A 15,778-nucleotide genomic window follows, 5' to 3' on the forward strand; every position below is an offset into this window, starting at 1 on the left:
ATCCTGTCCCACCACATAGTGGCATTGAAGAATCACTCGCCCTCTCTAAGCCTGGATCTATAAAACAGGGATGGAGGGACTGCTAAGGAGATTTAAAGGATGACAGAGCAGCAAATCTAGATGATCTTGGGTTTGATGATGAGCTTGTCAATACAACACCAGAGGCATAGTGCATGAAAGAAACAACTGCTGAGCTAGACTCAAAAAGTAAAAATTCCTGCTCCGTGAAAGTTGCTGCCAAGTGAATGAGAACAGAAACTCCAGACTAGGAAATATTTTGCCAAAAGACATCTGATAAAGGACTGTTATCCAACATATACAAAAACTTTTAAAAACTCAGCAACAAGAAAACAAACAACCTGATTTTAAAAATGGGTAAAAGGTCTCAAGAGACACCCCATCAGAGAAGATACACAGATGGAAAATAAGCATAGGAAAAGATGCTCCACATCACATGCTATCAGGGAAATGCAAATTAAAGCAACAATGAGATACCACTACGCAACTATTAGAATGGCCAAAATCTGGAACACTGACTACACCAAATGCTGCGTGTGAAGCAACAGGAACACTCATTCATTGCTGGTGGGAATGCAGAATGATACGGCCACTTGGGAAGACATTTTGGCACTTTCTTACGGAACTAAACATACGAATGGAACATTCTCCAGAATTGAGTACATGAATAGGCCACAAAACGGATCTCAAGAAACTCAAAAAGATTTTTTTAAAAAACCTAAATATACAGCACACATTAAATATCTTACAGGTTTATTTCTCAATTATACCTCAATAAAACAAACAAACAAAACCTCTTCCCATATGACGCAGCAGTTATGCTCTTGGATATTTACCCAAAGGACTTGAAAACTTACGTCCATACAAAAACCTTCACATGAATGGTTACAACAGCTTTATTCATAATCGTCCAACCTTGGAAGCAACCAAGATGTCCTTCAGTAGGTTAGTAAGTAAATAAACTATGGCACATCCCAACACTGGAATATTATGCAGCATTAAAAGGAAACAAGCTAATATTCTATACGAATATTATAAAATATAAGAATTATTATATTATATAATTTATATTATATTATATACTATATTATATATAATATTATAGAATATAAGAAAATATTATATAAGATATTATAATGACAGATCCATGTCATTATACATTTGTCTAAACCCATAGAAAGCATAACACCCAGCGTGAACCCTAATGTAAACTATGGACTTTGGGTGATGTGTCAATGTGATTCATCAGTTATAACAACTGAACCATGATGGTGGGGGATGTGGATAATAGGGAAAGCTAAGCATGTGTGGGAAAGCTCTGTACCTTCTGCTCAACATTTCTGTGAACCTACAACCACTCTAAAAAAGACAATCTATGTTAAAAAATATATATTTAAAACGATGTCTGCAAAGTTCCTATCATGGCTCCAGCATAGAGTAGGTGTGCAATAAATGTTCAGTTCGTTCTTCCCCATCCACACCCCCTTAAGAGAGACTCCCTCAGCCTCTGTGATGACAGAAGGCCATCTCCAATCTTCTGCTTTCTTCCCAGGAGTCCCATCCACCATATCTCCCACAAGCCTCAAGTAAGAGAGTCCCTTTTCTTTAAATTATAGATACCTCAGAGATGTGCTGCAGCATGAGTTTTGAATTAACATCCATATTAGCTGATAAAATACATGCTGAGTATTCTGTTTCATAACCAGACTCTTAACATCTCGGCCATATTGATTTGTTTTTACGTCAAGACACTTACAGAGTAATTGCCATAGCACATTTCCCTTTAACTGAAATATACTCTTCAATATGCATTTGGAAGCTTTGCGTGAGTTTGTCACTAATAGCTACTACAGAGGAAGGACTCAGAGGGTGAATCTGAGCATGGCCTCAAGAGAAATAGGGCTTCAGGAGTTCTTGGAATCTGGATATGTCTTGGGCCAAATAGCTTTGTGTTTATACCCTAGAGAAGCAGATTATTTTTTTCTTCCTTCCTTCCTTCCTTCCTTCCTTCCTTCCTTCCTTCCTTCCTCCCTTTTCTTTCTTTCTTTCTTTCTTTCTTTCTTTCTTTCTTTCTTTCTTTCTTTCACATAAGTGGTAGAGGGAGAGAGAAAACCCCAAGCAGGCTCCATGCCCAGCACGGAGCCCAATGCAGGACTCGCTCTCACAACCCTGAGATCATAACCCAAGCCGAAATCAAGAGAGATGCTCAACCAACCGAGCCACTCAGGCACCCCAGAAGCAGATTATTTTAGGTCAAACAGGCTTGATGTGGCATCAAAAAATTCATTAGGATATAGTCCACCGCAATTGGGAGGGTGGGGGGAGGTGGGCAGAAGAAACAGAGGTATAAGTGGCACAGATCAAAAACACAAAAGAGTTAACTTTCCTACCTGGGACACTGAATGCATGCGATTGAGTCCCTGAGGAAGGCATCACCTAACTTCTGATTCACACCAAGGCTTGACAGAGGATACAAGAGACCCGAAGCCCCAGAGTTCCGGCAGCGGACCGGGGCATTCAATCTGTCTGGAGCTAAGAGTGTGGTTCCCGAGGGGCAAAAGAGACAGGGAAACAGTTTACTGAAAGCAGTGAAATCGCATCTGGAAAACACTCTGAAATTCTTCTTTACCCTGGGACAACGAAGATGCTCAGCAAGGAACTAAATTGCATAAGAACTAGAAGAAAGGGAAGTAACTGGTGTAAGTGAATGCAGTGTTCCTATGACACTCATTTCTGAGAACCCAAAGTTAAATACAAGACGTGGTGGGCAGTGTCTGGCGTTTGACTAGGAAATCTGTGAGTGATAACACTGACATGTATTTTCAACTCCCTTGGACACAAATCATACATAAATAAAGCAGAGAAACCCAGTGTCTATAGAGCATTGACTGTGTGAGCTAACAGTCCATTATTTCCTCAATACACTCACCAGGTTTGAGATACGGCCAATTTGATGGCATGCATTGATAGAAGAGAAAGATAGTCTTGCATCAAGTCAGATTTCTCTGAAACAGAGTACAGGATATTCCAACAACAAAACCGTTCATGGGAGAAACCAATTCAGAGAAATAGTATTCTAGCTAGCCTTAGCTGAGGTGTCATTTTAAATAATAAAGGGTCAAAGACGAAGATGGCTATCCCACTCTTTATTTTTTTCTATAAATATTTTTTCTATAAATTTCTATAAATAAACCAGTTACAATATGACAATGGAAAATGTATTTTTTATTAATAGAATTTATTGTCAAATTGGCTTCCATACAACACCCAGTGCTCATCCCAATAGGTGCCCTCCTCAATGCCCATCACCCACGCTCCTCTCCCTCCCACCCTCCCATCCACCCTCAGTTTGTTTTCTGTATTTAAGAGTCTCATGGTTTGCCTCCCTCCCTCCCTCTCTGTTTGTAACTAGTTTTCCCCCTCCCCTTCCCCCATGGTCTTCTGTTAAGTTTCTCAAGATCCACATATGAGTGAAAACATAGGATATCTGTCCTTCTCTGGCTTTGTGTGCGTTTTGGGAACTACATTAAATATTCCTTAAGTGATTCTTCATATCCTAAACTCGGATTGAAAATTCCCATCAGTCTTACTCCCCTGCCAGGTTGTGGCTCTCGGGCCTCATCAGGACCCTCAGTTCCTGGACGGCACCTCATTATTTCTCACCTGGAATTCTACAGCTTCCTAACCATTCTGCCTGAGGCCAGAGTGACCTTCCTGAATGCAGATAGCAGCACACCCCCCCACTGCTTCAGATTTTTCAGTTGCTCCTGTGGCCTTCAGGATAAGGCTGACAGCTTTGACTTGACTTTCAAGGCTGGTCCTGATCTGACTCCTGGGGACTGGGACCTCTCCTCAACACTTCATCCATGCTCTGATGATGATCGTGATCATGGTAACGAGTGCGCCCTTCATTTGTGCTTCTGTCAAGACTCTGTGGGTGCCTCTGCCATTGCACTTATCACACACATGGTAATCACCTGTTTGTTCGTCTGCCTTCCCACACAAATACTCAGCACGGGCTTCTTATGGGCAGGGACTGGGCCTTGCTCCTATTTGTGTTCCCTGTGTCTGCTGTTAAATGGTGAACCAATGCATGGGTGAATGAATGATTGGATGCTTAGTGATATGTACCCCAGGTGTATTGTGCAGTGGTCACCATACAAAGCCCTCTCCATGCACCATCTCATTTAATTAGTAAAACAACCCTATTAAGGGTGCACCATTTTCATCCCTGTTTTCCAAATGAGGAAACTCTAAGGTTAGAAAGGTGAGGTGATTTGCTCAGTGCCCCACAGCTGGTGAACAGCAGAGTTCTGTGAGACTCCGAAGCCAGTATTCCTACCCAGTTCACTCAGACCGAGAACAGGAGGGGGGTGCCCCAGCGATCATGGTGGCCTGCTTCATACCGAGTGGGACCCGTTCTCTGTAAGGAAACATGAGCCCGACCTGTCCATTGGAAAAGGATCCCAAGATGCGCCTCCAGCCCCATCCATGCACCCCCGACAGCCCAGGTAAAGTCCTAATTTGTTATAGAACATTGAAAACACCCAGACATATACCATTCTGCTTCATTCCCCCATCTTAGATCCCGACCCTCCAGCAACTCCATTTCTCACCCCCACTGAATTCTTTCTCATCCTCCAAACCCTCCTAAGCTCTTTGTCTCTGAAGCCTTCCTTGGTTGCTGCCACAAGCACCACGCCTTCCCTCCCAGGCCACAGCATAAGCCACTCCCTCCGATGTGCTTCCTCTGGACACGGTGCGCATACAATATTCTAATAACACTGTTTATAATATTGTTTGCTTATGTGTCGGTCTTCCTTACTAGTCTCTAAACTCCTAGACAGCAATGTCCAACCAGCCCTTAATACCTCTCTCACACTACACATGAGGTATCAAGGAAAGAACCTGCAGTTCAGGGACTAGCTCCAGCCTCCACCTGCCCCCCTCCCCCCTGCCCAGGGTGCCCAGCCTCTGCACTCACTCTTCCAACAGTCTCTCACCCCGCCCATCCTTTCTGGACCATTGACTCACCTAGGCTGGGGTTTTGGCCTTCCCCCTCTCTTTGCTGCCTCCCTCCCACAGTGCTATCTTTCACTCATGCCTCTGCTCCAAGCTCTGAGGCCCGAAAGCCAGTCCTGCCTCAGCCTCATGCCCCGGTCTGCTGCTCAGGCCTCTTCTTGTCTGGATTGGGAGCTTTAAAAGGCATCTTGTTCATCTCTGCATCCTCAGTGGTTAGCACAGGCCAGTGGTTAGCAGCAGGCACTGAGGAGAAAACAGTATTAACAGCTGTTGTATTTCCAATATGGTAGGCAGTGTGCTCACTTACTGAGCAGTAAGATGTATCATACCATGATACTCCCTGAGGTAGATATTTCTGTCCTTGTATTTCAGATGGAGAAACCAAGGTTTGGTAAGGCGAATAACTTGTCCAAGGTAACATAAGTAGAAAATAGCAGAGCCAGGATTCAAACCCTCCTCAGTCTGCCTGTTTCAGAAGCTTCCATTCCAGACAGCCAAACTCAATAGATGTTAGTGGGACTGCACCGGGCTGAAAGTTAAGGCAAGGTCAGCAGACCATTTCAAGGAAAGAAACATTAGCGATATATGAGAAGTTCCTTCATATATAGACACCACCTAAGAACTTAAACAGAATAGGGTATAGAATGTACGTGGACAATTAGCCCACAAAAGTCCAGTGATAACATCATTCATTCAACCATTTGAAAATATTTACTGAGCATCTACCTTGTTAACTGTTCTAGTCAACTAGAAATGAGACATGCAAGGTTGCTGCCCTCAACCAGTTTATACTCTAGTGAGGGAGACAGAATATAAAAAAGAAGTAAGTTTTAAAATACTAGTTCAAAATATTAACTAAATATTGTGTTCAGTTCAGTGAGGTTCAAGTTCAATTCAGTACAAATAGTGTGGGGAGCATATCAGGACCGCACCCAGGAGGTGTGTGAGGTGCTTGGGGAGGTGGCCTAGTAGCTTGTTCTTGGAGCATGCTTATATTTTATAGGGTGGAACAGAGCATATCGAAGTCCCATCCCTAGAAGCTGCACCCACTGCCATCATAAAAAACAAAACAACAACAACAATAAAAAACCCAACGTCAGATCTAAGAGACACTTTGGTTGAGTTCTGGGAGGAAAGTTAATGGGCCACATACCTGCCCAGTGGGAACTTCCACTTTCAGGGCCTCATTTGTTCCTCCACTAGGGAAGTACCAGATGATACCTCACTTCCCACAGGCCTGAGGCAAACCCCTGCTGTCAGAGAGTCAAGAGAGCCAGCCTTCAATCACAGACACAGTCAAAGGAAGAGCAGAGGAAATGGACTTCCCTTTGCTCTCTCCTCAGACTCCACTGTCCTCCCCTTTTTTCACACAAACCAACACAGATGGAGGAGATGATTCAATCCCCTAGTGCTTCTTTGATGTATGGATGGGTTCACACAGGGCTGCCCCTCGGGTGTGTGTGGCAGGGTAGGGAGGAAGTCAATATGAAGACCTGGAGTGTTAGCACCCTTCTGGAAGCCAATCTTACACAATCCCACAAAAGAAATGTCACATCTGCCAACAGGAGCAATCTGCCCACCAGGCCACCTGGGATAACTGTGTAAAAGCAAATTCTAGAGCCCGTGGTGGCATCTGGTCAACCCCATGCACAAGCTAGAGGGTTGGAGAGCACCCAAAGGGGTGATATGGGACCACAGACCAAAGTCTATGTAGGTTCCTGTCTGGGCTCAAGGTGCCCTGTCCAGATGGCACTGCTAGGCCCAGACAGTCTCAGACACCAGAGGATAACCACCTTTGAGGAAGTCTCTCTAAAACAAGGAATTTCCTAAGGGCCAGGGCTCAGAGCAGGGATTCTGTTGCCAGGTCTAAGGAAATACTGGATTCAGTTCTCCCTCAGCTCCAAGTGTGTGTGTGTGTGTGTGTGTGTGTGTGTGTGTGTGTGTGTGTCGGGGAGTGGAGTGGAACAATCTGGCCGTTGTGGTCTAGACTTAGGGTTTTTTCATAACATCTCAGTGACACTTCTAGGCCCTTTAAGGTAATTCATTCAAAGAGAAAACCAAGAGCAAAGAGCTGGTAGAGACCCACTCCCTGTCTCTTTCCATGTCAGGGATTATCCTTCACCATCTCTGTGACATCATGACTGTGCCCTGCTGTCCTCCATGCTCAGATCTCATGGCCAGCTCTGTTGTAAGTTAATCTCTAAATGTTCTTGAGACTGCCTGTGTGTGCACAATTCATAAACTAAGAAGACAATGGTCTGACAGTTAGCTGAGTGGTCGGTAACAGATTCCATTGCAACAAAAGTCTCAGGATTCTTTTGAGGGACCTAGAATTTTTGTGTGTATCCAATACTCTCTTAAAATAGGTGGGTCCTCCCTGAGCCTTGAGGCTCGTTTTATAATAATCTTGGTTGTGATGGTCTTGATTTATACCAGTGGAGAAAACACCAACTCCCTTAATCATTAGCGACCAAAGAAGTCTTAGAGACTTAGAATTCTCTTGTCTGAGGCCCGAGGGTTTCAGAGTGATATCTGTGTGAAGGCATTTGGCAAATCAAGATGCTATATAGGATTGATTGGTTGAAAGTCAATCCAGACTCTAGATTCCCCCATTTTTAGGAGATGGAAAAGCCCCTTTACCTTCACCTACCCTTCTATTGTTCTTCCAGTAATGGTTCAGTAGGGCTGTCCTTAGTATACCCCTGGTGACCTGGCTCTATGGAATGCAGAGGAGCAGGGAAGAGCACGCAGAAAGGGGTTTATCGACTTTCCAACATGTTTTCTGAGAAGGTAGCAGACTGCTCATCTCAACACTTTTGAAAAACCCCACCTGAAGATTCCTCTTCAGGAAGCCCCAGTATATGGCATCAAAGATGCTGGTTAACTGTAGCAAATGTCTGGGTGTGGGTGGCTTCAGGAAGTGAATTCCTACTAGAAAGGAGGGCCCTGGCTCCAGGTGGGGCATACCTCACCTGAGACCTCCCTGGGACATAGATTCCCAGGAGAAATGTCTCTGACGATCAAAGCACCTAGTGATTCTGTAGAGAAGATCTTTATAGGTAATGCTTCAGCTCCCAAGTTGGGGCATGTAGGCACATGCAGCATGGATTCTGGACCATGGCCAAGACTCCCTGCTCTGGTCTCATCATTGATGCTCCAACTCCACCATCAGAGCTTCCCGATTTTGGCTTAAGACTAACACTGTAAACATGTAAATATATCTCATGGTATTGGTCTCACTGGTTGAGGTTGCCTTCAATGAATGAATTTATTAGATCCTTTCCCATGAATAGGTTTAGATTGGGAGGAAAAAGGGAGGGGGCACAAGGCACCTGGTCTTCCAGGAAGAGGTCCAGTAAATCAGAAGGAATCCAAGTGACCATCTGGTTCAGAAGTTGTAACCCACAGCCCACAGGCCACACCCAGCCTGTGTAGCTGGTCTAGAATAGTGCCTATTACAAATTCTGAACTTTATTTCATCTAAGTAGTATACGAGCCCTCCAGTTAATCATAAATCTAACCATTCCTCACTGTCTTGCATCTGTTTACTTCATCTGTTCAGGACACTTGGCCCGAAAATGTGTGTGTGTTTGTGACCCTTGAATTCTGGTACAAGTTTCCACCCAATGCAAAGTCCTTTCTTTTTTTTTTTTTTTTAATTTATTTATTTATTTATTTATTTATTTTTTCTGAAATTTATTGACAAATTGGTTTCCATACAACACCCAGTGCTCATCCCAAAAGGTGCCCTCCTCAATACCCATCACCCACCCTCTCCTCCCTCCCACCCCCCATCAACCCTCAGTTTGTTCTCAGTTTGCAAAGTCCTTTCAACAACATCATGCAGTCTTTCTTTATTCAACTTTTCACATATTTATTCAAAATATGTGTACTGAGCACCTGCTACGGGCAGCCGTATAAATGTATAGAATTTTAGAGCATGAAGAGTCCTTGGAGATGTTCTAGTCTTACCACTTCATCTCACAGGTGGTGCAAGCCAGGCACAGAGAGCTGCATGACTCATGCAATGCCCCAAAGCTGCTCCAAGGCAGAGCTAAATTTAGTGAGAAGCTGAGTGGTCAGAAGGTAGATGTCTCTCTTGAGACCGCCAGGCACTTCACTGAAACCCAACTACACTTCAGCTGTGATGCCTCCCTTAATGTGCTTAGTTCAGTGATTCTCAAAGTGTAGTCCAGGGACCTCTGGGGTCCCTGAGATCCTTTCAGGGCATCTGTGAGGTCGAGACTATGTTTTTGTCGCTCTCATCCTATCAGGTATGTATGGAAGTTCTACGGAGGTGCATGATGTGTGATACAGCAACAGATTGAAGGCAGAAGCATATATGAGAATATCAATCTGTCTCTGAACAAGTTAGCCTAACTGTATAGCTATGCTTCTGTTCTCGCTAAGTATTTTGGGGCACAATATATTTTTATTTAAAAATATGTTATTTAGGAGCACCTGGTTGGCTCAGTCAGTTAAGCCTCCAACTCTTGATTTCAGCTCTGGTCATGATCTCATGATTCATGAGATTGAGCCCTGCATCAGGCTCTGTGCTCTTAGCACAAAGCCTGCTTGAGATTCTCTCTCCCCGTCTCTCTGCCCTGCCCCTGCTTATGTGCATGTGCTCTTTCTCTCTCAAAATAAATAAACATTTAAAAAATATGTTATTTATGTTAACATTTATTAGGTATTATGTTAACATTTATTATTATTCATTTAAAATAAATTAACCATTTTTAAATTTCTGTTTTAATTTCTAATGTGTAAAGATCAATAGATATAATCCACATAATGATAGCTTTTTTGGGTCTTTAATAATTTTTGAGAGTATAAAGAAGTCTTGAATTCAAAAGTTTGAGGACTGCTGACTTATTCTGATAAACCTAGCAAAGGAAAATTACAAAACTTGAATTTTTCCAACAGGCCTATGGTCACATAGAAGTTGTATAATTATTTTTTAAAAAGGAAAAAAAGTAAGTGGGATCCATTTTTGCTTCTTAGAAATGGAAAATGGTGTCTTGCCATGTGGTAGGCCCACGACTCCTTCAGTTCTGTAAAGGACTGATCTGACTTGAGCTGTTCCATCACCAGGGACTGGGAGGAATAACCTGTCCCTGTAGTTATTAAAGTATGAAATTAGGACTAGTGTTACCAGGATTTACATCTCAACCCCCAATCCTGCCCCTCCTGCTTCCATATTAGCTACAAGTCCCGCCATCACTTAGGGACCTAGGCCAGAAACCTGGATTCCTCTTACACCTTCCTCTCACTTTCTGCCACACTCACCACTACCGTCTCCCTAAACAACTGTTACCTTTCCTCTTCACTTCAACAGCCACAGTTGAGACAGCTGTGATCTCATACTTGGAGATAGCTCATGTCTTCACTGGTCTCGGGGCTTTTCTTGTCCCCTCCATGGTGGCTCCACTCTGCCAGTCAGTCGTCTTTCGATTACATGAATCTGATCCTGATCCATCCAGTTCAACCTTCTTCAAGGCCCTTGGTAATCTGGTCCCTGAGGACAAACCAGCCTCACCACCTCATACACCTCCTGCTAACTTTACCCTCCACTGTGGAGAATTCTTTATATGTCTGCAAACCCACCATGTGCAGTGGGGCTTCAGGGCCCCCAAACTGGAATACACTTCCTTCCTGTTTGTCTACCTGACAAACTCCATATCTCATGTCTCAGCTCAAGAACTCCCTTGTTCTGGAGAAAACTCCAGCTCCTGGAAAGACCCCATACAAACATTATTCTATACTGTCTGTTAAATTCCCCTGCTTTATTAAGTATAGCACAATGAACTGAATTGATAATTGCCATCCTGCAGGGTCAGTGGTCTTTGCTCTGGACACCAGGCCTCGTTGTACACACTGCAGGGTAGAGACAGTGAGTCGGAATGAATGTTCGTTGACCTTAGGACTTGACTCAGAAGTTGGTTTTTCTCTTAATACGTCTAAAGCAACTTTCTTTTTGTCTTTTGCTTATTTCTCCTTAAAGTGGAATCACAGAGGGGAGAACCAAGATGGCGGAGAAGTCGGGGAACCAGAATTAACATGGTGTCTGGAACACAGCAGTATTGAGATCAGAACCCTTGGAACTCCAGGAATCCAGGCTACAGAGTGACAGAAACATCTCCACGAGTGTACGGAGACAGCTTGGTGGGACCTATGGCTTCCTTGATTCTCTGCCTGGTCTTTTTTCTCTGCCCCTGTCATTTCTGTCTTTCTATGGGGTAAGCCTTCTTCCACCCTCCCCCTTTTTCATTTTTTCCAGGGTTACTTCAATGAACAAATTAAAACACACCTGGTGGGAGGTCCAAACTGGAATCACAGGGTGAGATCAAGATGATTTATGTTTCTAAAGAGGTGATGGGGATTCAAGAGTACACTTATCATGATGAGCACTGAGTAATGTATAGATTATTGAATCATCATATAATCTATACCTGAAACTAATATAACACTATTTGTTAACTATGCTAGAATTAAAAACTTAATTAAAAAATAGAAAAGATACCTTTAAAAAAGATGAGTTGTGGGGCTTCTGGGTGGCTCAGTTGGTTGAGCACCCAACTCTTGATTTTGGCTCAGGTCATGATCTCACAGTCATGGGTTCCAGCCTCTCAGTGAGGCTGACAGCATGGAACCTGCTTGGTATTCTCTCCCTCCCTCTCTCTCTCTCTGCCTCTCCCATGCTTGCTCTCTCTCTCTCTCTCTCTCTCTCTCTCTCAAAACAAATTAACTTTAAAAAAAAAAGATGATTTGTAGTTCTGATACGTTGGTTTCTGGTTAATTGTTCCTGTCACTTTAAGGTTAATAATATAATATTTATGAAGCTTTTATCTAGTATAAATAACACATGGACATTATTCTTATCACTTTCCCATTTAAAACAGTACTTTGTAACATTAATTCTGGCAGTATCTTTCTTATGGTGCCAACATGAAATGGGATAGGTTGTCACAGAGCCTTTGGGCTGATGAAAATAACCTGTGCCCTCTGTTTCTTATTAATACAGAAAGTTTTGTAGAAAGAATGTGATCTGTTGAAATAACCCTTGTCAAACACATAAAAGAGGATTTGTCACATGGTAGTAAGCAATAAATGCTAGTACTTCTCTCTTCCATCATTGAAGTCAAATTCGAAAAAATTAAGTCCAAAGTTTTCATCACAACATATAAAGCCCTACTGATTTGATGCATGCCCACATCTGATACCTGCCCCTCTCTGCATGAAACCTTGTGTTCCAGCAATACGCCTTGCCAGCAGTCCATGGATGCACCATGCCACACCGCCTCTCCTCTCTGCCTTGATTCACTCAGTTCCTCTGCTGGCAATGCCCTTGACCCATCTGTCTTCCTGTCCTGCCGGACTCAGAGCATGTATCACCTTCTCTGGAAACACTTCTGGTCTTCCTCAGCTTGGATTAGCCGTTCCACCTTGAAGCTCTGGCAAAACCTTAGGCTGACCTCTCTCAGAGCTATACGACCTTGGGCACAGGACCTGACCTCTCTTATCTTTGCTTCCTCCTCTGTAAAAGAAGAAGAAGAATGGTTTCCACCTCAAGGGTTATCAGGATAATTACTTGAGGTTTATGTAAAGTGCTTAGAATTATACCTGGGACGTATTAACTATGCCCTAAATGCTAGTTGTTACATTTATTTTGGTATCGCTTACTACAATGAAAATATCTGCACACTTACCTGGGTATCTATGCCTGTCTTTTTCCTCTGTCTCTGAGAGCCTAGCATACCTCCTAGCAAGTACTCTGTAAACTGAACTAACTCTTGATATCTATCAATGTCCATACATAGCTTTATATGATAGTAGCCAGCAGAGAACAATCGTGCACGTTCTCATCTTTCACTTTACATCATCTAGGCTTTTGCCATTTTTAACAGCTATAGACATGCCTATTCATTATCCTTTATGTTTTTATAATCGATTTTCTTATGAGCATCTTTGGCCTTAAACAATAAGTGCTTCCCTGTGGCAACAAGCAATTATCTGGTCAAAACTTATAAACATCTTTACAACCTTTTAGGGGCATCACCACACTGATCTCCAAAGAGACTGGGCTAATATACAATTTCTCATGAAACTATTTCTTTCCAACCTTGTCATCATTGGATTTTATCACTAGTTTTGTTACTTTAATGGGGATATAATAGTATCTCTGAGTTGTTTTTATTTGTCTGTTTTTAATCACTAGCATGGATGGACATTTTATCACATGATAAGATACAACATCTTTTCCATCAGCAACAAAACATCTATTCATTTTTTACTACATTCAAAGTAGTATCCAAATGGGAACATTATACATTTCTATAAAATTTTTACACTTATTCAGATATAAAATTTCCCCAACCTATGTCTTTTCTTTTCAATGGGTACTTACAACATCTGCTATCACAGAAATTTGCACATGAATGGTGTCCCTGTAGTCAGGCAACATAGTGATACTGACCTTCAAGCTGTCCCATGACAGCCTTCCATAGTGTTCAGTTACGTGAAGTTTTTAGTTCAAGCTCCTTTTTTGACAGGTTGTTTTTAAATAGTTTGTTCTTTGACTTATTGAGTGTCTATTCTATGGTATAGCTCTGAGTTTATTCTCTTCCTTACTGAGATCCAGTTTATACAAAGCGTATTGAATAATGATCCTTTTCTGCTGTCATACTGTTTCTACTATGTTATAAAGTTCTATACAATTTTGAATTTCTGAATTTTCCATTACTCTATTGCACTGATGAATCTCTTAAACTGCAAGCTATATGGTCTCAATCACTTACTTTTTTATTGTTTTTAATTTTAATTCCAGTATATTAACATACAGTGTTATATTAGTTGCAGGTGTATAATATAGTGATTCAACAATTCTAGACATTGCTTAGTGCCCATCATGGTAAGTGCACTCCTTAATCCCCATCACCTATTTTGCCTATCCCCCCCACCACCTCCCCTCTGGTAACCACCAGTTTGTTCTCCATAGTTAAGAGTTTGTTTCTTGGTTTGTCTCTTTTTTTTCCTTTGCTCATTTGTTGTTTCTTAAACTCCACATATGAGTCCATCCCTGACTGACTTATTTCACTTAGCATCATACTCTTTACCTCCAACCCTGTCATTGCAAATAACAAGATTTCAGTCTTTTTATGGCTGAATAATATTCCATTGGATATATATATACCACATCCTCTTTATCCATTCATCAATTGATGAACACTTTGGCTGCTTTCATATCTTGACAGTTGTAAATAATATTGCAGTAAACATAAGGGTGCATGTGAAATAGTGTTTCATTTTGTTTTGTTTTAGTCTTCAGGTAAATACCCAGTAGTGTGATTACTGGATCATAGTATAGTCCTCATTTTTAAATTTTTGAGGAAGTTCCATACTGTTTTCCACAGGAGCTACACAAGTTTACATTCTCATCAACAGTGTATGAGGGTTCCTATTTCTCCACATCCTCTCTAACCGCTGTGGTTTCTTGTGTTGTTGATGTTAGTCATTCTGACAGGTGTGAAGTGATATCTCATTGTGGTTTTGATTTGCATTTCCCTGATGATGAGTGATGTTAAGCATCTTTTCAAGAGTCTGTTGGCCGTCTATATGTCTTCTTTGGAGAAATGTCTATTCACGTCTTCTGCCCATTTGTTAATTAGGTTATTTGGTTTTTTTGGTGTTGAGTTGTATCAGTTCTTTATATATTTCGGATGCTAATCCTTTATCAGAGATGTCATTTGCAAATATATTCTCCCATTCAGTGGGCTCTCTTTTGGTTTTCTTGGTTGTTTGCTTCACTGTGAAGAAGTTTTTTGTTTTGATATAGTCCCAATAGTTTATTTTTGCTTTTATTTCCTTTGCCTCAGGATATATATCTAGAAAAATATTGCTACAGCCAATGTCAAAGAAATTACTGCCTATGCTCCCTTCTAGGATTTTATGGTTTCAGGACTCACATTTAGGTCTTTAACCATTTTGAGTTTCTTTTTGTGTATGGTGTAAGAAATTGGTCCAGTTTTACTCTTTTGCATGTTGCTGTCCAGTTCTCTCAACACCATTTATTGAAGAGACTGTCTTTTTCCCATTGCATACTCTTTCCTACTTTGTTGAAGATTACTTGACCATATAGTTGTGGGTTCATTTCTGGGTTTTCTATTCTGTTCCATTGATCTATGTGCCTATTTTTGTGTCAGGACCATGTTAGTTTTGATTACTACCTCTTTGTAGTATAACTTGAAATCTGGAATTGTGACACCTCCAGCTTTATTTTTCTTTTTCAAGATTGTTTTTGGCTATTTGGGGTCTTTTGTGGTTCCCTACAAAGTTTAGAATTGTTTGTTCTAGTTCTGTGAAAAATGTTTTGGTAATTTGAAAGAGATTGCATTGAATCTGTAGATTGCTTTGGATAGTACAGATATTTTAACAATATTTATTCTTCTCATCCATGATCATGGAATATCTTTCCACTTGTTTGCATCATTGTCAATATCTTTCATCAATGTTTTACAATTTTCAGGTACAGGTCTTTCACTTCCTTGGTTATGTTTATTCCTAGGTAGTTTAGTATCTTTGGTGCAATTGTAAACAAGACTGCTTCCTTAATTTCTCTTGCTCTTGCTTCATTATTAGTACATAAAAATTCCACGGATTTCTGGTATGTAATTGGACTGAAGTCAACATGGGGGAGAAGTAGGGGAATCCGTACTTCCCGCGTCTCTCAAACAAAGAA

Source organism: Prionailurus bengalensis, chromosome D1, assembly GCF_016509475.1.
Source record: "Prionailurus bengalensis isolate Pbe53 chromosome D1, Fcat_Pben_1.1_paternal_pri, whole genome shotgun sequence".
NCBI lineage: Eukaryota > Metazoa > Chordata > Mammalia > Carnivora > Felidae > Prionailurus > Prionailurus bengalensis.